Source organism: Culex pipiens, chromosome 2 (genome assembly GCF_016801865.2).
Source record: "Culex pipiens pallens isolate TS chromosome 2, TS_CPP_V2, whole genome shotgun sequence".
Classification (NCBI taxonomy): Eukaryota; Metazoa; Arthropoda; class Insecta; order Diptera; family Culicidae; genus Culex; species Culex pipiens.
In genome coordinates, this window is record NC_068938.1 from 56,158,362 (window position 1) to 56,185,088 (window position 26,727).

At 36.4% G+C, this 26,727-nt stretch overlaps 1 protein-coding gene across 2 annotated transcripts in view; it reads right to left on the bottom strand.

The window, feature by feature from the left end:
- Positions 1-26,727, bottom strand: part of LOC120430358 (kin of IRRE-like protein 3) — a 450,977-nt gene that overhangs the window by 422,607 nt on the left and 1,643 nt on the right. The gene's annotated exons all lie outside the window — the stretch shown is intronic.

Here is a 26,727-nt window from a genome sequence, read left to right on the forward strand (position 1 = left end):
AATAGTTTTAACATAATGGGGTAATTCTCCGCCAACTCACACAGCAGTTCGTTTTTTGATATCTCGTCACGGAGGGGCGGTACGACCTCTTCCATTTTTGAACATGCGAAAAAAGAGGTGTTTTTCAATAATTTGCAGCCTGAAACGGGGATGAGATAGAAAATTGATGTCAAAGGGACTTTTATGTAAAATTAGACGCCCGATTTGATGGCGTACTCAGAATTCCAAAAAAACGTATTTTTCATCAAAAAACACTAAAAAAGTTTTAAAAATTCTTCCATTTTCCATTACTCGACTGTAAAAAATTTTGGAACATGTCATTTTATGGGAAATTTAATGTACTTTTCGAATCCACATTGACCCAGAAGGGTCATTTTTTCATTTAGAACAAAACTTTTCATTTTAAAATTTCGTGTATTTTGTATTACAAAAATTTTAATATATAGACATAAGGGGTTTGCTTATAAACATCACGAGTTATCGCGATTTTACGAAAAAAAAGTTTTGAAAAAGTTGGTCGTCATCGATCATGGCCGTTCATGGTCACCCGCGACAGACACGGACGACGAAACAAAGAGAAACGCAAAAAGTAACTTTTTCAAAACTTTTTTTCGTAAAATCGAACTCGATAGCTCGTGATGTTTGGGTAATTCTCTACCAACTCACACGAAATCGGGAAAAGTTGCCCCGACCCCTCTTCGATTTGCGTGAAACTTTGTCCTAAGGGGTAACTTTTGTCCCTGATCAAGAATCCGAGGTCCGTTTTTTGATATCTCGTGACGGAGGGGCGGTACGACCCCTTCCATTTTTGAACATGCGAAAAAAGAGGTGTTTTTCAATAATTTGCAGCCTGAAACGGTGATGAGATAGAAATTTGGTGTCAAAGGGACTTTTATGTAAAATTAGACGCCCGATTTGATGGCGTACTCAGAATTCCGAAAAAACGTATTTTTCATCGAAAAAAACACTAAAAACGTTTTAAAAATTCTCCCATTTTCCGTTACTCGACTGTAAAAAATTTTGGAACATGTCATTTTATGGGAAATTTAATGTACTTTTGGAATCTACATTGTCCCAGAAGGGTCATTTTTTCATTTAGAACAAAAATTTTCATTTTAAAATTTCGTGTTTTTTCTAACTTTGCAGGGTTATTTTTTAGAGTGTAACAATGTTCTACAAAGTTGTAGAACAGACAATTACAAAAATTTTGATATATAGACATAAGGGGTTTGCTTATAAACATCACAAGTTATCGCGATTTTACGAAAAAAAGTTTTGAAAAAGTTACTTTTTGCGTTTCTCTTTGTTTCGTCGTCCGTGTCTGTCGCGGGTGACCATGAACGGCCATGATCGATGACGACCAACTTTTTTAAAACTTTTTTTCGTAAAATCGTGATAACTTGTGATGTTTATAAGCAAACCCCTTATGTATATATATCAAAATTTTTGTAATTGTCTGCTCTACAACTTTGTAGAACACTGTTACACTCTAAAAAATAACCCTGCAAAGTTAGAAAAAACACGAAATTTTAAAATGAAAAATTTTGTTCTAAATGAAAAAATGACCCTTCTGGGACAATGTAGATTCGAAAAGTACATTAAATTTCCCATAAAATGACATGTTCCAAAATTTTTTACAGTCGAGTAACGGAAAATGGGAGAATTTTTAAAACTTTTTTAGTGTTTTTTTCGATGAAAAATACGTTTTTTCGGAATTCTGAGTACGCCATCAAATCGGGCGTCTAATTTTACATAAAAGTCCCTTTGACACCAAATTTCTATCTCATCACCGTTTCAGGCTGCAAATTATTGAAAAACACCTCTTTTTTCGCATGTTCAAAAATTGAAGGGGTCGTACCGCCTCTCCGTGACGAGATATCAAAAAACGGACCTCGGATTCGTGATCAGGGACAAAAGTTACCCCTTAGGACAAAGTTTCACGCAAATCGAAAAGGGGTCGGGGCAACTTTTCCCGATTTCGTGTGAGTTGGTAGAGAATTACTCAATGACAAAATAAAAACAAAATTTTTAGATTTTGTTTTCTAAAAAATAAATTTTATTTTCTTGAATTTAAATTTTTTTTTTTAATTTTGCATATCAATTTATATACAAAAAGATTTTTTTTTCGGTGTGAGGCTTCCTCGATTTGACTTAGGCTTCATCCATAAAGTACGTCACGCTAAGATCAGCCAAAATTTACCCCCCCTCCCCCCCTTTGTCACACTTTTCCTATACTTATAACATGCAATGTCACACTTCCTCAGACCCCCCCCCCCCCCACCCTAGAGCGTTACATACTTTATGGATGACGCCTTAGAGATAAGGGACATAGACTTTAAAAAATGCATCGGCCCTAAATTAAATGATCTTTTTTTTTGAAAAAAAAACTATAAATCTTTTTAAAAATTAATCAAGCTATTAGGGACGTTGAAAATACTTCACCATTCTTATGGTGACATTGGTCAGATAAGTCAGAAGACAAACATATATTTCTGAAAAAAAAAACACCTGAATGTGAGTGGAAAATTTCATCTCAAAACAATTTTAAATGCATTTCCAACGTTGATGTCATTTTGGAAAGTTGAATATTACCTCTTTTATGATGTAAATTTACTTCAATTTAGACTGAAAAAGTGACATTACAACAGCAAAGTGATTAAATTACCAAGGTTGTTAATCGAGAGAACTATCGACGATTATATTATCGAAGATAATATTATCGTCTAACGATAAAGATAATGGTTATCGTTATCGTCGGGACGAAAACGATAATCTTTAGCTATCGTTATATTTATTCCGATAATTTTATCGACGAAAACGGAAAATAACTTATATCAAATATATTTCTAAAATTGACTAAAACAAACCAAAGTTTGTTTAATTGATAATATGGTTAGTTTCAAAGATTAAATACTAAAGAAAATCATAAAATACTGTGTTTTTTGAAAGTAAACAAATGTTTATAATTGCAATATGGGTATCAAACGATTCGAAATTTTACATGCATTTTCACGGTTTTAGAGTTTTTTGAATGAAATACACAAATTTTCACAAAATACAGTATTTTCTCGAAAATACTCAAATTTTTAAAATTCGCAATATGGGTATCAAACGATCAGAAGTTTTGCATGCATTTTCATTGTTTTGGAGTTTTCTGAATGAAATATTTAAATTTTCACAAAATACCGTATTTTCTCGCAAATTCTCAAATTTTTAGAATTCGTAGTATGGGCTTCAAACGATTCGAAATTTTGCCTGTATTTTAACTGTTTTAGAGTTTTTCGAATGAAATACTTAAATTTTCTCAAAATACCGTATTTTCTCAAAATGTCTCATTTTTTATGATTCGCAATATGGGTTTCAAACTAAGCGAAATTTTACCTGCTTTTTCATTGAAAAACCTCTAAAACAGTTAAAACACATGCAAAATTTCGAATTGTTTGATATTGCGAATCATAAAAAATAGTATTTTCGAGAAAATACGGTATTTTTTGAAAAATTTGAGTAGGTCACTCAAACATCCCTAGAACATGTCAAAATATATTTCAAATTTCGTATCGTTTGATACCCATATTGCGAATTATGAAAAAAAAATAGTATTTTCGAGAAAATACGGTATTTTGTGAAAATTTTACTATTTCATTCAAAAAACTCAAAAACAGTTAAAATACATGCAAAATTTCGAATCGTGTGATACCCACATTGCGAATTATAAAAATTTGAGTATTTTCGAGAAAATAAAGTAGTTTGGGTAAATTTGAGTAATTCATTCAAAAAACTCATGCAACAATTTAGAATCGTTTTTTATCCATATTGCGAATTATTAAAGCTTGAGTATTTTCGAGAAAATACGGTATTTTGTGAAAAATTTTGTATTTCATTCAAAAAACTCTTAAAGTGTTTAAATACATTTAAAATTTCGAATTGTTTGATACCCATATTGCAAATTATAAAAAAATGGTACTTTCAAAAAAAAAATGGTATTTTATGATTTTATTTAGTATTTATACTTTTAATTTTATCGTTTTATCAAAAATATATCTTATTTTTGATAGAACGATAAAATTAAAAGTATAAATACTAAATAAAAACATAAATATATACAGTAATATATTAAATATAAAAAAGTCATATTAAATATAAGTTATCGTCCATTATTGTCGATAAAATTATCGCCGATAGAATTATCGGAATAACGATAACGACAGCGATAGACACTTTTTCCTGTTGTTTTTACTGATGTAATATTACCATGATTTTTTACTGTGTTACTCGTCTCTGCTTATGATTTTCTGCATTCACAAATCACTAAAAAATACGAGTGATGCAAAGTTATATCATAAAAAGGCAAAAGATCTTGTCTCATGTGCACATTCAGGTAGATAATTGCGATCAATTTGAAACCATTCTCTCAAAATCAACTGCTCATTATCACCTCCAATTACAGGACGGACAATCGAACCAGCAAGCAATAACCTGTCAAGCTGAGTTGATTCTTCCAATTTTCCGCCCGCCCCTCACAAAGAGGCCAGCCAAAATCCCAAATTGATGTCAATTTTTCTCGGGACAGGAAGCCAACGCCAAAATAGCTGTCATTTCACCCCTGCCTGCCACGTGTGACCACCGTGTTTTTTTCGCACCTTCCTGGAAGCTAAGCCGATTGAATGCGACAGTGATGATGGTCGAGTCATGATTGTTGCCCTCCCCCCTAGTACAGACTCCGGGATGGACCTGGGTGGAAGTGGATTTCCACATCGGCAAAATGAGCCAACTCACACATTAAGTGCTCAACGGGAGGGGTTTCCCTCCACATTGAGGAAACTGTGGAAAGGTAAAAAAGAGAGAGAGAAAAAGCGGAGCAAAAGAAAAGCCGGGTACCATTTGTAGTGTCACTTGGCTTCATTTTTATCCCCGAGTGCCATTATCTTGGCACTGGGTTCTATCGTGCGCTGGAGAAGCTTCGTTTTCTCTCTCGGTCCGAGGAGTTTCCACTTCGGAAAATTGCCCAACAAGGAAAAACAGACCCGCACAACGACGGGGCGGAAAATGGGAACCTCGCTCCTTGACAATAACAACCGGTAGAGAGAAAAAGCATCTGTTGGGTGTATGTTAAGTTGAATGGTTAGGCGAAGCTTACGGGGAGGAAAAGGTGTGGTTTTTTTTCTTTTATTTTTAAGTACTGCTGGTTGTGGAAAAACAAGACAAAGCTAAAAGGTAAAGTACGTCTTACAATTTTTTGCTAGGTAAGTCTGCATTGTTACGCACGTGGATTTGCACAAGTTGTGAACCTGTCCTTTGTTAAAAAAGAACCTTGTTTGAAACGGCTCTTCAAAATTTTAGTGGAAATTGCATTCTTATGAACTAAAAACGGAATTGTTTTTGTCATTGTGAGAGGTGTATCACTGACACCCCAAAGGATGGTATTAGGATCTGAATCGACCATCTGCATCTATGTAGTTCCAACATTTTGTAACGTTGAATAAAGTATAATGTTCCCAATAATAAATACAAGAAAATCATCATGGTGACATTACACATAGCAATGTTGACAGATTTTGAGTAAAAAACCCGATTTAATCCCACCTGGGGTGAGATAGAGCTTTTCTTACAAAAGGAAGATAACGGAAGTTAATTTGTTTTTTCAAAGAAATAGCAAAATAAAGAATTGTCCATTCATGAATCAATTCTAAAATCAACCTGATTTTTTCATATAACTGAAAAGCGCTGTTTAATGTGCGCTGCCGGATGTAAGCTGTGCTCGCACACAAGCATTTTCGATTTTCAAAATCAGAACAACTTATTTTTTAGTCAGAGAATTAGCTCACAATTTGCCATGTTCGTAATGTTTTCTGTCTATCGATAAATTGTTCGTATTCTCAGAGTTTTTTTTTCACTTTTCAAAATATCGAATTAACGAGAAAATAAAATAATTCCGTCTTGATTTTCGAATGATACCACTTTGTTTACATCTACAAACTAGGAGGCTGTTCAAGCATAAGCATGACTTTTTTCTTACTGGTAGATGAGCTATTTTATAATAAGTTGTATGTGTTTTATTTTGTCTAGTTTTCTACATTATTTTTCTGGAAAATTGTGTGTTTTTCAAGTTTCGTTCGGTTAGAAGAGGTTTTTCTTTTTTTACGGGTGACGAAGAATTGCGACGAGAGTGTCATTCTGCGATGTCGAAGATAAATACCAAAATACTTTGGCTTATTTTGGAATCCTGCAGCTCTTCCTGGTCCAGCGAAAAATCATCGCTAATTCTAGCAAAGCTGATCCAACAAACAGAAAGGACTATCACTAAATCAGTAGGTTTGAAAACGGAATCAAACAATTAAGACAGCTTCTGGATGGTACAACAACATCGATTCTGTAAACAACTTACAATTGTAAAAAAATGACGATCTCGCCTTCAGTGTTCTTAAAATTACTGAACTTCAACTTCAGGCCAAAAAGCCAAAAAAAAATCATTCTTGCAAAAAAAAAAAACAATTTTTAGATCGATAACAATACTCTGTACTTTTGGCGAACAGTAAATTGGTTCCACTTTGACAGTTCAAAATTGAGGCCGTTTTGCGAACCTCTATTCAGCACCCAGCTCCAGAGCAATAAAGCGATTACAAAATGACTGGCAGAAAGTGTATCCACACCCGAGATTTTGCCGTGTTGTAAATGATGTAACGGTAAAAAAAAATTCTTGAAAGCTTTAATACGTCTTCTGAAATTCACTGAACTGATATTCAGGCGTTAGGCAAAATTGTGAATTTTTTATAAGCAAGCCAGAAAATTATGTAGTGTGCATTTAGGTGTTTTTGGGATTGGGAAGCATACTGCGACTGAGCGCTCGGTGAAACTTCACTACGACAAACGAAAACGTACCGAATGAACCACCTTGGCTCATACGTTGGGTTCATTGCCGCAAGCCGACACGTGGCTTGGTGCGCTGGTACGATGAACCAAAATACTAACACACAAAAACGCTCGTACCAAAGCTAGAAAACCAAACCCGCGATGTGCGTTGTCACTGACACATGGGAAGCTTGGACGCTCACCAGAAATTCGTTCGCTCAGAGATCGATCAGAGAATGAGCAAGAAAAAAAAAAAGGCAAAAGAATGAGCATGAGGCTTCAGAACGGATAGCTGCTCGCGTCGTTTTGCGTTCACTGAAGCTTAGCATATGAATGAATATTTCTCGAGAAATGATTGAATTACGAAGCTTGATTTGAAGTCGGAGCCAAAAGCAAATTCTATACCTTTCTTTAGTAAGAAAGGCAAAACTGGAAATTTTCTAAAATCGGAACGGTAAATCCGAATGAGGTAAAATTTGCTTCAGAACCTTGATTATGGTCTAGATTATGATATGGAGAAAAAAAATAGAAAAAAATGCCTACGAATGCCAGTCTTGTAATTTGGTGAAAAATTGGCTTTTACCTTTTTTAGGAGTTTTTTCCTTCACATTAAATAAGTCCAACAGTTGTATATCAAGAACCACATTACCGACATGGATGAAAATTTGGATGGATGTAGGGTCCGAAAAATGCAACTTTTCGGATAAATAAACGATTTCAATATTTCAATTTTCGACCGAATTTTCATTTGAAAACCACCTGATCAGGAGAAAACATACTCCGAGCCCATAAAAATGGATAAATTGAAATTTGGTATGAAACTGGTTCAGGTTAAGCACATCCCCTTTCAAAAGCGTCCACGAGAGCTTAAATCCATAATGTGGGCTCTGAGAACCCTCTACCACAAAATTGAGCACTTTTTTACCACACACGGACGTCACGCGTGCTCTACGGTAAATTGATCCCCAAAATTCGGATATTGGAGATAGACCAATTCTGTCATTGTCAATCGATTGGGCGTCGAAAATCGATCGTCTGTGTTTTTTTGTAGATTTTTCCTATGAAAATTTCTCGAGAAATGATTGGATTACGAAGCTAGATTTTGAGTCGGAGCCAAAAGCAAACCCTTTACCTTTCTTTAGTAAGAAAGGCAATATTTTTTATTCTATATCAGGACCTAATAAAAATTTTGTAAGTTTCTGTAAAAAGTTACCTTTTTCCCAATAATTTAGGTTGAATCACCATAAAAGAGGTAATCAAATCCATCTAATTTCCAGCCTTCTAAATTCAACCGTTATGAATTTGTTACACAATATTGTAGTTATTAATAAATTTATTCTCCAAGCTATTTTGATTTCTTAACCATTTTTGCATAACAATTTGCCAATAAATTGCACTTATTTGGATCAAATTTGACCTTGTTCAAAACAAGTTAAAAGGTGTTCAAAAAATATTGAATAATCGACGATTTTTGTAAAACGGAACGGCTTAACCAATTCTAGTAAGAAAACTATAGAAACATTTTTTTGTTAACAATGGTGAAGCCAATCTCTAGACTTAACCAATCAAGATACTTCTTCTCCCCTCATTTTCTTACATAATTTTTTTCCTAATTTACAGCGTTAACATTCCAACGCCCAAGGCTCCAAAAAAGTTGGAACGGTAACTTCAACTCAATGGTTCTCGGGCATAACTCAACCAATCAAGATGATTCTTCTTTCCAGTGATTTGTTAGGATGTCTAGATGATTCTAGACCTTTGCAGAACTTAATTTGATCAAATCTGTAATTTTTGCGATCAAAAACATCGTTCCAACTTTTTTTTTCGCGTGTAAAAAAAAAATCGCCGAAAATTCCGCGGAGGCAGTCGTTTAAAAAAAGTTGGAACGATGTTTTCGGTCGCAGAAATTACAGATTTGTTCAAATCAAGTTCTGCAAAATTTTAGGATCATCTAGACATTCTTACAAATCACTGGGAACAAGAATCGTCCCGATTGGTTGAGTTATGCCCGAGAACGGGCGTGTTGAAGTTACCGTTCCAACTTTTTTGGGAGGCTTGGGCGTCCGTGTAAGTTGGACATGCGTTGGGCGTTCCAGTGTTAAAAAAAATGACGTTTTTGAACCAAAAAACAATGTGTCCCGATTTGTGTTCTTCTTTCCGATGCATTTTATAGATCAAAAGATGATTGAAAATGGATTTTTGCGGTTGTAATATTAAAATTGCATTTCTTTTGTGTTGTTCATTACATTACAACCAAAATGACACAAGAACAGTAAATCAACAAAACACTTTCGACCCATGATAAATCTCATCCTCACTTTAGGCCATCATATCATTGCGCAAATCATAAAACGAACATTGTTACGATCTGTGTATATTCATAACTCAGCAGAATGTTTGATTAGCCAAAATATCAGAGATTTCCCCCTTAGGCCACCATCAAAACCAAGGTTGCCATAACCTAGAAAATTACCCCTCACAAATGTTTATCGTTCCGAAACGGGGGGACCAGAAGCAATATTTTAACAAATAAAAAATGACATAAAAACTGTAAAACTGCCGTGAATAGATGCCTAGATGTTATTGCAGCTTCCTGGCAAGACCACCCACCCTAAATCGCCCTTCAAGGACTTCCTCTATTCACACCAAAACAACAACAACCACGAAAATGGTGATAAACGATGACAACGACCGCACGTTTGGTTGAGTGTGAGTATGGGTTGGTGCCACTTTGCTGCCATTTGTATTATATAATAGGTGTGACAAAAGAAGACTCACGACAATTTTACTTAAAGAAGAAAATGGGGGAAAGTATAAAAAGGAGGGAGCTGCAAATAATGCCACCAGCATTAGTTCAATTCGAAAAAGTTTTTTTTTTTTCATCCGAGATTCATAGGAGAAAACGCTTTCTAAGGTACACAGGTGAATCAACTGAATTGTCAAAAAATTTAAGTTTGTACCAATTTTCTGATACTATTAACTAAAAAATTGTTTTCACCTGATTTTTAATATTTTCCTTAAAATCTAAAATTGTCAAATTCCCTGCATGGAACAAAATTTGTATCAAGTTGTTAATTGTTCACTGGAAATTCTTCTGAAATCATCTTATAGGGTTTACATTAATTATAATAAATAACCAATTCTCATTGATTTTGTTTAGCTTCTATGGTGTCACAATCAACATAACATGTAAGGCTTTGGCAGATGAAAATTCCATGAAAATGCGTTTTTTTTTTTAATCGATCACGCTGGTAGGTCAGACATGGTAATTTTCTCGTGAACAACATTGTTATTTGATTGCTTACCTGGAATCGAAAAGATATGTCAAAGCTGTTCTTTTCTATTGAACTTGTTAGTTGATATGGAATAGTTCATAATTTTATTTTTCCTTCAATGTTCAATACTCAAACACCCAATCCCAAACAAATGAAAATGTTGAACATCACAAAGCTTTTCCACTGTTTTTTTTTACTGTAAAGAAAACATAGCTCCATTTTCCCCCAACTCTCCTACACTAGACAGAACCATCAAGCCCCAGACGCGGGATCCATCATTGTGCGCTCCCCGTCGGAAAAAAATGTCACTCCAGGCGGCTAGTTGGAAAATTTCCCCCACCTGGGAGGACGCCAGAAAAGGTGGGAGGTGGAAGTAAAACGAAATTTTCATCCTTTGTCGAATCCCTCCGCTTTATCATTATCACCGCGGGAAGGGGCGTGCTGTTGTTGTGAACGGAAGGCAGCCAAGCTCAGGGGGAGAAATATGAAGTAGCTCCCGGATTACGGCACCAGGATACTATAGGAAATGATGAACGACCCGGGCTGATACGCTTTGAGATCGAGTCAACAGAATGAAAAGGGAAAGGAAATTGCTGAATTGATTCAACCAGGTGGATGAAACCTTACTTATTTATTTGAGAAACAAACAAATTTTAAAAGTTATCAAAAAAGCTGAACATTTTTCAATCGCATTCTGCGATAAATATCTTTAAACTAGTTAAACTAAGTTAGTTTCGGCAATTTAAAAGTTAATAGTTTTATGAAGAACGATATTCGAGAACAGATTAGTTCTCCAGAATATCGCAAATGGTTTATTTTTTATGAAACGTTACATACGCTATTTAAAAAAAAAATCAGTCTGTGTCATGAGTTTTTCCATACAAGGCTTTTTACCATTTTCTGGCTGGTATTACGAGCTGTTTGCAAAAGTCTAGAGAAGTACTCAAAATGGAATTTTTTAGGATCGAAAATAAGTATCTTGTGAAGATTGCTCTGATACCGACTTTTCAGGAAAAAATAAGTACAAAGGGTCTCGTGGCGCAGGGGTAGCGGCTTCGGCTGCCGATCCCGATGATGCTATGAGACGCGGGTTCGATTCCCGCCTTATCCACTGAGCTTCTATCGGATGGTGAAGTAAAACGTCGGTCCCGGTTTCTCCTGTCTCGTCAGAGGCGCTGGAGCAGAAATCCCACGTTAGAGGAAGGCCATGCCCCGGGGGGCGTAGTGCCAATAGTTTCGTTTCGTTTTTTAAGTACAAAGGACAACAATTTCAGATATATTTATTTGACTATTTGGCCAGTGAAAATTTTATTAAAAGTTTTTGTCCATTTTTTTTTTTCAAAAAAAAAAAACAGATGGCAAACAAATTATTCACTGAAATTGAAATTATCATTGAAAAACCTTTTTTAATAAAAAGAATATTTAATATTTTAACTGATTTAGAATTTTGGAAGCACAGATCGCTAAAAGAAGTTTTGCAAAATGTACATATTTTTGAATTTATTGATATTTTCCAGATTTATTATGGTGCATTACTGTTATGAAGTATAAAGCTTTTTGAATACTTTTCAAATTGAAATTTTTAAAATCTGGTTTGAAAAAAATATGTTTTTACATCCCCGCTCGACCTTAATCAGAATCGAGGGACAAAAAATTTCAATAAAATTGTACCAGCCTCATGCAAAAAGGTTGAATTCTATAATTAAAGAATCATTTGTACCAGAGTAAAGGATGGTTAAAAGAAACCGGTACTGACGATCTTTGAAAAAAAAAAAAAACATTCTGAAATATAATAAAAAATAAAAATAAAAAATACTGTAAGAATTGCATCCTAACATCCCAATCCAAATGATAATATCTAAGGCTAGTGGTTTTTCGTGATTTAACGGAAACCGCGTAATCCACGAAGTTTGCCCCTGGCCGTGAATTTTGAGAAATACTGTTAAATGCCGCGAAATTTTAAATATTCAATTGATAAATCGCTACTCAGTGCATTGAAGCTTTATTTTTTTTTCATTTTTACATTTTAAAAGATTTTTAACAAACATTTTGAAAGCAGTTTACAAATGAAAAAGTATTTTAAATCACATCTAAAACTATTTTTGAAGATATTTTTCATCAGAATATTCAACCAAATGTAGATAGTTTGTTTATTCCACAAAATTCCAAGAAGATTAAAAATAAACATATATCAACAATTCTTTTACAAAGAAGCAAGAAAAAGCTTTTTTTGTGAAACTTATTTTAATCAATCAATTAATCAATTTGAATTAAACAACGATGAACAAATTGCATTTAAATATTTTGAAAATAAATTATGTGTTTCAATTTAATTTATTTAAAACATAATAAAAATTGAAATCGTATGTTTCACCTAAAAACTGCTAAGTAAGTAATTGGGATATGCTCAAGGTTAACATTTGTTTGTAAGAACTAAACAAAACAAATCTAGAATTCGACTGTCAGGGGTTTTATTTTGTATCTAGATCTACTGCAAACTTTTAGGACACTTTTCTGTTAATAATTTTGCTGAAAGAACACAGTTTACGTTTATTTTGAGCAGTTTTTAGAGTATCGTGAAATTACCGTGAAACTTTTATGTTTTGTAATTGACATGACACGCAATTTCCATTTTTTTTTTTTGCAGTGAAAAATCACTTGTCCTACTAATATCTTAACGCATTTTAAGACCACAACTTTCTTGTAAAAGGCATTTTATGGTGATATTTCTTTTAATTGTTCAGTGTTTTGCATCGACAAATTGAAGGTAGAGCATCCCCACAAGAAATATTTTCAAAAGGCTGGATAAATTTCCTACCATTTTCGATTTCTTAAAACTTTGTTGATCGAACTGCTAACATTTATTTGACAAATTTTTCCCGAAAAATCACAATTTTTCAGAAAAAAATCATTGGTGCCAGAATTTGCACCAATTTAAGCTCTTGCGCAGAAGTATCCAAAAAATAAAAAAAATAAAAAAAAATAAAAAATTTAAAAATGTTTTGTTTGAACAATTTACATACCAATCAGCATAGCGCACCAGGTACGCGTGCTGTAGCAAGAAGACGCTTCCATCTTTCTCGATCTTGAGCTGCTACTCTCCAATTTCCCAGGTTACAGATCTTCCGGATATCACCATTCACTTGATCTCCCCACCGTGCGCGCGGTTTCCCTGCTCTTCTGCCTGTTCCGCCAGCTGGTTCAGCGCGGTCAAAAAGCAGTCTGACAGGCTGGCTCTCGTCCATTCGGGCGACATGGCCGGCCCACCTGAGCCTCCCGATCTTCGCCTGGGTGGCGATGGTCGGTTCTTCAAGAAACGCGTGCAGTTCGTGGTTCATGCGTCTTCGCCACACTCCGTCAGACACCTGCACTCCACCGTAGATCGTTCGTAGCACCTTCCGTTCGAAAACTCCAAGGGCTCGTTCGTCCTCCTGCCGCATCGTCCAAGTCTCGTGGCCATAGAGGACTACCGGTCTAATCAGTGTTTTGTACATCGTCAGCTTCGTGCGGCGTTGCACTCGATCTGATGTGAGAGTCTTCCGTAATCCGAAGTACGCACGATTCCCGGCAAAAATACGAGTCCGGATCTCTTTGCTGGTGTCGTTGTCGGCGGTTACCAGCGATCCCAAGTACACGAACTCGCTCACCTCCTCCAACTCATCATCATCCACAGCTAGAGGGGTGAGACATGGGGGGCCAACGTCCTTCGAACCCCTTCCTCTCATGTACTTCGTCTTCGTCGTATTCATGCCAAGTCCTACACGCCTTGCTTGTACCTTCAGTCGGGTGTAGACATCCTTCACCGTCTCCAGGTTTCTTGCCACAATGTCGATGTCATCGGCAAAAGCAAGCAGCTGGTAGGACCTGTTCATGATCGTGCCACTCGTGTCAATGCCCGCCCTTCGAATAATGCCCTCAAGGACGATGTTAAACAGCGCACAGGATAGGCCATCACCTTGCCGCAGCCCTCGGCGTGATCCAAAGGGTTCCGCTAAATCCCCCGAAACACGCACGTGACACATCACACCATCCAAGGTAGCCTTGATCAGTCGAGTCAGTTTAGGCGGAAACCCGTTCTCGTGCATAATCTGCCATAGCTGCTCGCGGTCGACTGTATCATAGGCCGCCTTGAAGTCGATAAAGATGTGATGTGTGGGCACGTTGTACTCACGACATTTCTCGAGGATCTGTCGGAGACAAAATATTTGGTCCGTGGTGGCGCGCGCGCCAGTGAAGCCCGCTTGGTAGGGCCCCACGAACCTCCTTGCATGGGGTGACAGCTGACGGCAGAGGATCTGGGAGAGGATTTTGTAGGCCGCGTTGATAAGCGTGATGCCGCGGTAGTTGCCGCAGTCCAGCTTATCGCCCTTTTTGTAGATGGGGCACACGACACCATCCATCCACTCCTCCGGTAGCTTCTCCTCCTCCCAGATCTTGGAGATCACACAGTGAAGCGCCCTCGCCAGTTTCTCTCCTCCATATTTGAAGAGCTCACCGGGTAACCGATCCTTGCCGGCAGCTCTGTTGTTCTTCAGCTTCCTGATCTCCCTCTTCACCGTTTCTAGATCAGGCGCCGGGAACTGTTCATCAGCTGCGGGCGCTCCAAGGTTGACTTCAACGCCGTCTCCGTCCGCTTCATCGCCGTTAAGGTGCTCGTTGAAGTACTGCTTCCACCTGTCCAACACCTCGCTTTTGTTCACGATCAAGTTCCCCTCGTTGTCCCTGCATACATCGGCTCGCGGCACGAAGCCTTTGCGGGACCGGTTCACCTTCTCGTAAAACTTCCGCGACTCGTTAGCTCGGAATAGCTGCTCCATTTCTGCGCAATCCCGGTCTTCCTGCTGGCGCTTTTTGAGCTTGAAGACCGCGACCTGCCGATTCCGAGCCTGCCTGTATCGTTCCACGTTCCCTCTCGTCGCCTTGTGCAGCTTCCTGTCGTAAGCTGCCTTCTTCTCGGCGGTAATCCGTTGGCACTCGTCGTCGTACCAATCGTTTCGGCTGACTCGGATCGCACTACCCAGTGTGGCTTCCGCTGCACTGCCGATGGCTGAGCGTATGCGACTCCAACCATCTTCGAGCGAGGCTGCGCCAAGTTCCTCCTCACCTGGCAGATTCGCTTCCAGCTGCTGCGCGTACCTGTGGGCCACTTCTCCGTTCTGAAGACACGCGGTGTTGAACGGAGGGGCCCGCCGGCTCCGGCGTTGGTTAAACACCGTCGACAGCTTTGAGCGCATGTCAACTCCAACTAAGTAGTGGTCCGAGTCAATATTCGCACCGCGAAAGGTGCGCACGTGCGTTACGTCCGAGAAGAATCGGCCGTCGATCAGGACGTGGTCGATTTGCGTTTTCGTCCGTTGGTCAGGTGATGTCCAGGTGGCTTTGTGGATGTCCTTGCGAGGGAAGTAGGTGCTCCTGACCACCATTTCTCGAGAGGCTGCAAAGTCAATGCAGCGTTGGCCGTTGTCGTTCGTGACCGAGTGCAGGCTTTCTGGGCCTATTGTCGGCCGATACATTTCCTCCCTCCCAAACCGAGCGTTCATATCCCCAATGATGACTTTCACATCCTGCCGCGGACAGCCGTCATACACCTCCTCCAGCGTCGCGTAGAATGCTTCCTTTTCATCATCGGACTTTTCCTCGTGGGGGCAGTGCACGTTGATTATGCTGTAGTTGAAGAAACGGCCTCTTATCCTCAACTTGCACATCCGCTCGCTGATCGCCGTGAAGCCGAACACGCGATCCTGCATCTTGCCCCGCACAATAAAGCCGGTACCCAGCTTCTTGTCCTTGCCGCCGCTCAGAAAAAAACGGGAATCGGTCTGCCGACCTGGCCAGTCGAGCACCTGCTCCTCCTCCAAGCACACCTCCTGCAGTGCCACAACATCGAAGTTGCGAGGTTGCAACTCATTCGCCAATGCGAACTGGAAACCCAAAAAGTTCAGGGATCTGCAGTTCCAAGAACCGAGTCGCCAATCGGTGATCTGCTTTTTAATAGGCTTCTGCCGTTTGCTCCGGATTTCCAATCTTCTTGCCATTCGCGATCCTCTTTTTCGGTAGGCAGCCTTATCAGGGCCGCGCTACTTTGAACAATTTATTGTAAGTAATAAAAATTAAATAAAATCAAGATTTTTTCCTTGTGCCTATTTTCATCAGAATATCCTTGTGCCAAAGACACAAAAATAATAAAACGAAAAATTGAAAAACTTATGACAATAGTTTCATTCAATTAAAATACAAAGAAAGACCGATTTGCGAAAACACAGAAAATTAAAAATTGGGTAGAATAAAAAGCTTAAGATGCGAAAAAAAATCATTATACACATTCGTTCTATTTTAGATATCTTTCATTACAATGTCAAAATATTTGGTCTTAATACATAGTAAAAAAAATGGTAATTTGGAAGGTTCAAGATTTCCTCTTTCATGTTGCAATTTTACGTCAATTTAGACTGAAAAAGTGACATTACTTCACCAGAAAAATGAGAAAATTACACATTTTCAGAAGTAAAATAACACATTTTTTCTGACATAAAAGACAAAGAGAAAGCGTGATCAGTCTCAGATGGTAGTCCCAGATGTCCCCTACAAGCTCCAGGTCGAAACGAGTTGATATCTGGATAGAACACTTTTTTATTTGAGTTTGAAAATTGTGCTATTTTTGCACTAAAATGCCAATAACTCGCTTAAGATTAAACCAATTGGGATGCTTCACCTTACCTTTTTTGCATTTTCAGCCTTTTCAGAAGCATTTTGAATTTTGAAATTTAATTGAAGTTTGCCCAAGTTACAGCATTTTTTAGATTTTTTGACGTTTTTTAATCTTCAAACATTGTGCTCATATTTTGGCCAGATGCTAGTTTTATATGTTCAAACAACCCCTGAAAATTTCAGGAAGATTGCGAGATGGGTATGCTTTGCTCGTGGACTCGCTCTCACAATCTTAATCTGATTGATCTTGATTGAAATAAACTTTTATCATATTTTAAATCCTTTTCCCCACAATGAAAGCAAAAATCACCCAGCAACCCGGTGTAGGATTCACTTTAACTCATCCGTTGTCCTCAGTTCTCGGTCGTTCCAGTCCCGTCTCGGCGGCTGCTGGCTGTCGTCAACAGGATCAATTTCTTATGTTTATCACGTGCTGGAAATTGGCTGTAATGAAAAATCATGGCGCTTCATCATGGGCCGCCGCCGACGACGACAACAACGGTGAAGAATGAATTGTGACTGGTTGCTACTAAGTTTTTTTTCCCCTTTTCTTCTTCTTCTTCTTTTTCCTTCCCAGGAAAAAGGATAATGCGCGGCGCGTAATAAAGAGGTCCTTTCGCGATTATACTGATCTCTTCGGAAGCTTTGGTTGGTATAAACTTAGCAGCACTTTCCGTCAGTCAGTTTCCCCTCGCCACCCCGCTAGGATAGGCTTCACTGATTTTTTGGGGCTTTCATTAAGATTTATGAGCCGGTTTTTGAGTTGTGAGCTGTTTGGGTAAGATTTGGCAAAGTCAAGATTTGAGATTGTCGCGCTCGTAAAAATGGAACAATGGCATGGGCTTAATTTCGGAATTGATTAAAGCCCAGTGAAGATAACTGTATGCTGAAGTTTCCGTTATTGACTTGATAATTTTATTATTTTTTATATATATTTTTTTGGGCAATTTTCAACGAAATTGGATAATTTAAGCTTTTTTTGTGTTTTTTGCCTCTACAAGCCTTCTCGATGACCTTATTACCTAAGTGTCACTGGTTCACCCATTTAACCCTCTACTGCCCAATTTTTTGCAAAAAAATTAGTTTTTTCCCGAGTTCACGAGGTCATTTTGAGCATCCCTTGTACTACAAAAAAATTTACTTCTCTTTTTTATGTTTTTCTTGTTACATTTTTAGTATAATAATTGTATAAAAATGTATCAAAACTTGTTGATTAGCAATGTGAAAAATGGTGATTATTGCACTGCCCATGATCGCATAAATGTCCATGGCATTTTCATCACTTTTGAGTTATTGATGCAGTTTAATTCAAAATCGTGTGCTCTTTCAAAAGAGCCTATAACATCCAGTACTTTGTTCTAGGAATCTTGGGGAAATCCAGTTTTGTCGTGAAAATTTAACACGTAGCCTTATGTGTGGGACAAACTTGCCTTGCGTTTTTCTCAGTTTGCTGTTTTTGCATATGGGACATTTATGTGAACAGGGCAGTAGCAGCACCCACTTGTTACATATGGGACGAACAAGATTAAAACGACAGTGAAGAAAAGTGAAAAGTACGAAAACGGGGGAAAACACTTTTTAACTAAAACGGTGATAACTTCAAAAATTCAGCGATGCTCGATACTTTCTCGGGTACAAAAATTGTCGTATTTGAAAGACTCAAACAAATTTCATCTACCAAAACTCGCGAGAATTTTTAAATGTCAATAACAATCGTTAATAGTCGTGCAAATTTCCTTGTCCACAAAAAATGCGTTTTTGTTGATAACGTGACTTTTTAACCTGTAGAAGTACCAAGCTTGACCACCTTTGAACTTTTTTTTATCGAAATGATCACAACATTTCCTGTAAATTTGCTTTGAAAACATTGAAGATTGGACCAAAATGGTTGGTGAGATACAGCATCCGGAAGAAAATAACACCGGAAAAACGAGTTTGCCTCTTCCTCACCAAAAAAAAAAGAATCGTGAAATATTCTAAATGATCGATTAAAAATACTTTACAAATTTTTAAGGGGTAAATATTTTTGAAAAAATGTGTTGGGCTTTTCCAAATGATAGGGTTGATTTGAAAATACATAAAATATTTAATTTTACAGCGATTGGAAATCTCACGATGTTATCTTTTTTTGGTGATAAAGAGAAAAACTTGTTTTGCTTGTGTTATTTTCTTTCAGAAGCTGTTTTTTACCAACCCTATTGGTTCAATCTTCAATATTTTTAAAGAAAATTGATTGAAAATTGTCCGATCTTTTCGATGAAAGAAAAAACTTCAAAGCTAGTCAAGCTTGATTATGACCTCTACAGCCACTTTTACTGGATGTAACCAAGATGTAACATGAAAACGATATACGATGTCGATCTCCGATTGCAAATTTTCGTAATTGAAAGACGCAACTTTTTTTTCCCGTTTTTGTCATTTTCCCGTCGCCCGTCGAAAAACATGGATTTTATTTTCAAAAAACATATCTCAGAATCCTGTCAATAAACTTTTAACATTTTTTAGTATGTTCTGTAAAATTGTCCGAGAAATCCATAAAAATATTTCCAGACATAGGCTCTTTGGTCCAGACACCGTCATAACGGCATTTCATATTTTCATTCGACCTTTTCATTTGTTAAATTAGATTTTTGAAACTTCTTACTATTTTTCTTTGAAAGGCCAATTATTTCATTTGCGTTTAAGACAGCTAAAATCGGTTGAAAAGGCAGGGAGTGATTTTTGAAAAAATCAATGAAAGTGGCAATTTTTCGGACTACCCTAACACGGCGTAGGTCACCCTAAAGGACAAACAGAAAAATACGGGTCTTATGATTTCGGCCAGGCAACCCCCAGAAAAAATTTGAGCTCGATCCGAGAGAGAATTGCTGATATTTAACATGATTTTTTCCGCATTTTTTAAAAGATGATTTTTTTTCGAAAAATTGACTGAATTTGACTACAACTATAGCTAAGCAGATTTTAATTTATGCCATCTATCCATATCATCAAAAATAAGATTTTTCAAAACTGGTGCAGTACAATTTTTATGTAAAAAATCAAACTACTTATTGTTGGTAAATTTCCCAATTTGATGAATATTTTATTTGATTAGAAAAAAATCAAAATCCTTAACAGTGAGGATGTCAGATTACCTGGCAATCGTACTGTTAAATAAGCAGTTTTGTAAAAAATCGTTTTTTTTTATTTTATTTTTTAATGCGGCTGAAACTTTTTTAAGTGCCTTTGGTTTGCCCAAAGAAGCCATATTGCATCATTAGTTTGTCCATATAATTTTCCATACAAATTTGGCAGCTGCCTGTATCTTTTGAAGGAATTTTTGGTCAATTTTGTGTCTTTGGCAAAGTTTAAGGTATGGATAAGGACTACACTGAAAAAAATGAAATACGGTTTTACTTTTTGTCACTAAAACTTAATATTGAATTTAAATTGATATAAAAATTAAGAAAATATTGTTTTCGAAAAGATCGAAAATTTCACGAATGTTTCATATATTAACATTGAATATCGGACCATCAATTGCTAAGATATCGATATTAAAAAATAATGGGTTGTTTGGGTGAGGCTTAGAAAACATCAATTTTCCTGTTTTTAAATCTTTGCATGGCAATATCAGCTTTTCAAAAATATATTTTTTTCAAAGTGGGCGAATATGGGAACTCATTTAAAAAGTGTATTGCTTGAAAACGGTGCAATTTATCAAAATTTACTAAAGTAATTTTTAATTGCAAATTTAATTTCACAAAAAATAAAAAATTAAAAGTTAAAAACTTGACATCACAGGCCACGGTTTTAACATTTGAATGAAAAAAGTGTTTAAAAATGCATTACACATCTGTTCAGCTGTTTGCAATCTTATGTTTCCAAAATTTATAAGCATTGACGATTTTTATTTCGAGACAAAATAGTTTTTGCTGCGAGGTACATTTGAATTCCATAAAAGTTCAAAATATATTTAAACGAGCCCAAACATGCTCAATATGATTATCAATGCAGAATAGGGCATTTTAGATTGTTTTCAGTTGATTAGACTTCTATTTCCATTAAAATTTTCAAGTGTCTTGAAAAAAAAACAATATTTTTTTGCCCCTCCGATTAATTGGACCAACTTTGATGGGGGTCGACATTAACTTTGAAAATTATTTGCAACAGCGTTCAATACTTAGTTATTTTGAAAACTAATGATTGAAAAACAACTGGGCACGTGTAAAATGCGTTTTAAAACACTTTTTTTTATTCAAATATAGATACCGTGGCTTGTAATTTCAATTTTTATATTTTTTGGCTAGAGTCGAGGGACACAAACATCAAAAAATATTTGCAACGGCCTTAATTATTGAAAATTATTGTTGAGGCTCCTCACTATGTTTGGCCACTAGGGCGGTCCTTACGGTGTAAGGCCATGCATAAATCATTATCAATATCATATATAAACTTCTAAAACATAATTCATTTTTTACATCACACCTTGCGTCAAGTTCAAAACAAAGACACGAATGGTTCACCTTGTAAAAATAAATCAAATCATCCTCATTTAACAAATCATCTTCACATTCTCGTAGAGACAGAGATTACACAAAAAAGTACCACTTCTTATACCTGTTTTTCCCACCCGACAAGCACACGCATCTAATATGACAATGACAAAATGACATCATGATGAAAATTCGCACGTGACAATCATGCGTCACAAACACGCACACGACGAAGAGGGAAATTCCCTTCTTCTTTTCTTACATTTTTCTTCTTCCCGCCAAAGGAAAGCCAAAATAAAATGGCTCTCCCCCCACCATCTCACGCGCTCAAGAGGAAAGATGCCACCGTTCGAGATAACAATGAGTGATGAAATAGCGTTTATATAGCTCGTTTCCGACGGTGATGAGAAATGAAAAAAAAGGGTTCGCGGCGAGGGATCTATGCGGCAGGTACAAGAAAGGGAGGAAAATGTCACCTTTTTTACAGCCCACCCCTCCCCCTTTCAGGCTAACCGGTAAGGTATTCAGCAAAGAGGAATGCTCATTTTTTTTTGCTGCTCCCACCCACGCCAAAATGGCACACCTTTTCCGCTGTTTCGCCCCCTGAATAAAAAAACCTCGAGGTGGTAAAAGACGCACGAATTCCGAGAACATTCCCGACCACCACCACCACCAGCCACTGCCAAGATCCCCTACCGCGAAAAGAGGTTCGAAAAAGCGCCAGGTAATGGTGTTTTATTCATCATGCAGACTCGAATGCGGTTAAGCGAACTCCGGCCCACTCTTGAACCGCAAACCCACCTTCCTCATAGTTTTCTCCCCCACGTTGCTCAGCATAGCTGGCGGACGTGGCGTTTTGGGGGCGTGGGAAAATTGGGTGAAAAAAAAGTCTACTCAATTATCCTGCCTCGACGTTTGGAAGGGCAAATCAGCGCTCAAAGCGATGCGTTTTATTAACAGTGGGTGGTGTGGAGCAGTTGTGGGAGGGGAGATTATTGGCATAACTTAGAATGGGGACTACCGTCTGAATAGGGACTGCAACTTTTAAAATCACTTAAAAGATTTGAATTCGGAAACCGATGTACAAATTTTGTTGTTCTGTGTCTGTTTTAACCGAAAATAATCAAATATCAAAATTATCAACAAAACCACGGCAAAAATCGCAATATGTGTCCCATGTTTAACATCATTTCCGAGCGAGCCCGAGCGTTTGAGTGATAGGAACAGCAAAAATAATATTATTATATTTTTTTTTTGTTACTAGAATGTAAAGTTTTCAAAAGGAACTCAAAAATATCCTAAAATGTCTTGGACACACACTCCAGCAAAAAAAAAAAACTACATGTTTTGGCTGATAGGTCGAGCATTTTGAATATTTATTCGTTTTTTAATTGGTCCAGTCATTAATCGCTGCTGGATGAACAATCAAAAACAATACAAATGTTTATCTTAACTAAAACATAAGTAATTAAATTTTAAGAAATCAAAAAGGGTCAAAATTTAGCTGTTTCTCAATCCGTTTCAACTTCACAGAATATTGAAAAGTACGACTTATAAATTGTTTGTTGTATTCACCACTTGTAGAAAGTTCAATTTTCAATCCGTCGAATTTGTTGCAATAACGATTGAATTAGTCTTTAAATGGATAAGGTGATTAAAAACTGTAATGAAGTCGAGGCATCGAATACCTAACCAATAACATAAAAAAAAGAAGCATTTCATTCGCGAGATGATTGGAAGAAATGATGTGGATTCAACGGATTCATGCGGTGTCGTCAGTGTGTAGTAGGGTGACAATAAAAAAACGACCTTAGGGATACCCCCTGACTCAATTCCTCAGCCAAAAATAACTAAGAGTGAAAATATTTGAGCGAAATTGGTTATGATTCAAAGGTCGAAAACGCCCGTTAAAGTTGGTAAAAAAAACTTTTCATACAAAAACGTCTTCTTTTTTGCATTTCTTACTTAAGAAAGGCATAGGTTTTACATTATGGCTGGACGTCATTTCCATCTTCGAAACCAATACGATTCAGCATGAATTTTCATTGGAAAAATCGTTAAAAAATCACACTGCATCGATTCTCGACGGCTCGTCGCCAAGTCGACAAGTTGTCAAGTTGAGCTTCGAATACTGGCGCAGTTTGTGGCTAGAGATATATTTGTTTCGTAGTAGTTGCCTATCGATGTTTTTTTCAGCATTGAAGATATCGTAGCTTTTCGGTTTCTTTTGCCCTGTCCATCTGTGCATAACTGTCCAATGTATATGCAAAAACTTTTGTGACATAGGGCATTTATCCGGATCAAATCAAATTGTTTCCCATGCACAGAAAAAAATCAACTCTCGAAATCGTGAATTAAGTTCACGAATGTGAGAACCACGAAGGAATTTATTCATGAGTATGATGCATATATTCCTTCGTGGTTCTAGCATTCGTGAATTTAATTCACGATTTCGAAAATTGATTTTTTCGCGTGTGTGCTCCAAAAATCGCCTAAAAGTAGATTTCATACTACGTGATTTCGTAAGTTTATTTAACAGAGTACTAAGCTTTTCATCGTTTATATCGCTTTCAAAGTTTTCAATGCTCGCGACGCCAATGACTATCTACCTAAGGTACTCGCGGTTGAATGTGTAGTGGTGCGGTTGTAAAAATAGCTTTCTCTGACTCTTTTATAGATGAGCAGTTCTCTAGGATATCGGTCATTCGATTTTTTTTGTATTTTTTAATCCGACTGAAACTTTTTTGGTGCCTTCGGAATGCCCAAAGAAGCCATTTTGCATCATTAGTTTGTCCATATAATTTTCCATACAAATTTCGCAGCTGTCCATATAAAAATGATGCATGAAAATTCAAAAATCTGTATCTTTTGTCTTCGGCAAAGTTGTAGGTATGGATACGGACTACACTGGAAAAAAATGATACACAGTAAAAAAAATTGGTGATTTTTTTATTTAACTTTATCACTTAAACTTGATTTGCATAAAAGCACTATTTTTTTTTATATGTTTTAGAGGACATAAAATGACAACTTTTCAAAAATTTCCAGGTTGTGCAAAAAATCATTCACCAAATTATGAATTTTTTAATCAAAACTTCTTTTTTCAAAAAACCGAAATATTGGTCGCAAAATTTTTTCAACTTCATATTTCGATGTAAAATCAAATTTGCAATCAAAAAGTACTCTAGTAAAATTTTGATAAAATGCACCGTTTTCAAGTTAAATCCATATTTAGGTGACTTTTTTGAAAATAGTCGCAGTTTTTCATTTTTTTAAATTAGTGCAAATGTTTGCACACTTTTGGAAAAAATACCTTTGCATAACCTTTGCATTGCAATATCTCAGCAACTAAAGGTCGTATCAACAAAGTCCGAACAAGCAAAATATAGAGAATTTTCTCAGCTTTTCAAAAATATTTTTTCCAAAAGTGTGCAAACATGTGCACTAATTTAAAAAAATGAAAAACTGCGACTATTTTCAAAAAAGTCACCTAAATATGGATTTAACTTGAAAACGGTGCATTTTATCAAAATTTTACTAAAGTACTTTTTGATTGCAAATTTGATTTTACATCGAAATATGAAGTTGAAAAAATTTTGCGAACAATATTTCAATTTTTTGAAAAAATCAGTATTGATTAAAAAAAATCATAACCCAGTCAATGATTTTTTGCACAACCTGGAAATTTCTGAAAAGTTGGCATTTTATGTCCTCTAAAACATATCAAAAAAAAAATAGTGTTTTTTTGCAAATCAAATTTTAGTGAAAAAAAATTAAATAAAAATCACCAATTTTTTTTTACCGTGTATCATTTTTTTTCAGTGTAGTCCAAAACCTACAACTTTGCCGAAGACACCAAATCGATCGAAAAATTCCTTCAAAAGATACAGATTTTTGAATTTGCATACATCATTTTTGTATGGACAGCTGCGAAATTTGTATGGAAAATTATATGGACAAACTAATGATGCAAAATGGCTTCTTTGGGCATACCGAAGGCACCAAAAAAGTTTCAGTCAGATTAAAAAATACAAAAATTAAAATTGAAGAAAAAAGACCGATTTCGTAGAGAATTGCTCAGATGTCACTTTTAAAGAAGCTGAATGTAAAACTTCTCTGCACCGTGCGGCACACGAGGTTCACTTGTACCTCGGTTTTGCTTTGATTTTTTGCTTCGTGTGTGGCACTTACCCGTGGCATGAACTCAGTGAACAACCTTGGTTCATGTCACGATTAAGTGCCAGAAACGAAAGCGAACCGACGAGCCGACGAGCAACATTTTCTTTACTATAGTTAATTAACTTTTGAAGCTATTCAAAATTTTATGAAAAGTTCTTCTTAAGGTACTCTAAACACTTCTCTACCACGGTCAGTACAATTCCAAAACATTCTGTACGTTTTTAATACCCCTGACTCGAGGCGGTTCTAAAAACACCCAAAAAGCAAAAATTGAAAATTTGGTTTATTTGACCTTTTCAAAAAAAAAAAAACTCCAGAATTGTACTCTATATTTTGCGGAAAAATCGCAAACCTATCAAAGTCACCCGGCTATCAAAGTCATCCGTTTTACGGTATGTAAATGTATGAAACTCTGTATCTGAGAAGGGATTTTCTGATCAATTCAGTATCTTCGGCAAAGCTGTAGGTTATGATTAATATGAACCGTTTTTAATTTATTGATACTCTCAAGTATAAATTTTCGATTTATTATCATTTCATGCTTTTCAAAAAATCTTAATAGAAAATTCATATCAATAAAATGTTTTTGAAAAGCTTTACAAATTTTCTGCAATTTTCTCTCTACAAATTGGACAATTTGTTTGGATTTATTGAATTCGATTTTTTCAACAAATATATTTAAAAAAAATATAATTTGGTCAGAACTCTGAAATTAATGATTAAAAATTTTGATCTTTTGTTTATCATTGAAAAGATCAGAAAATTTCACAAACGTTTCATTTTATCACAATAAAATCGGACCAATAAGAAGAAGCTCATAGTGCAAATGAGCGAGAAAAAGGGGTTTTATTGTTTATCGTGGAATAAACTAAAACTAGTGCGCGAAATGTAAACAATCATAAAATGGGGTTTCTCGGATGATTTTGTTGTGTTTTGACCCGAAATTCGGTCACAAAATTGCGCGTTCAATTTGGCCCCAAATCGACGTGTGACAAGATACTATGGGAAACAAATTATACAGAATTGTTAACAGAAAGCTGCTCTTCCGGTTGGTTTACAATGTATACATCCCTGCACAATTAAATTAAAATTAAAAATAAATACAAGAACAGTTGACATTCCGTTTTCAATCTGCCGATATCATATGATGTTTGATAAGCTTTATTGACTGTTGATGACGGCAGAAGATTTAATTATTGTTATTTTTCGTTTCTATAAAACATTGCACGGAGAAAAATGAG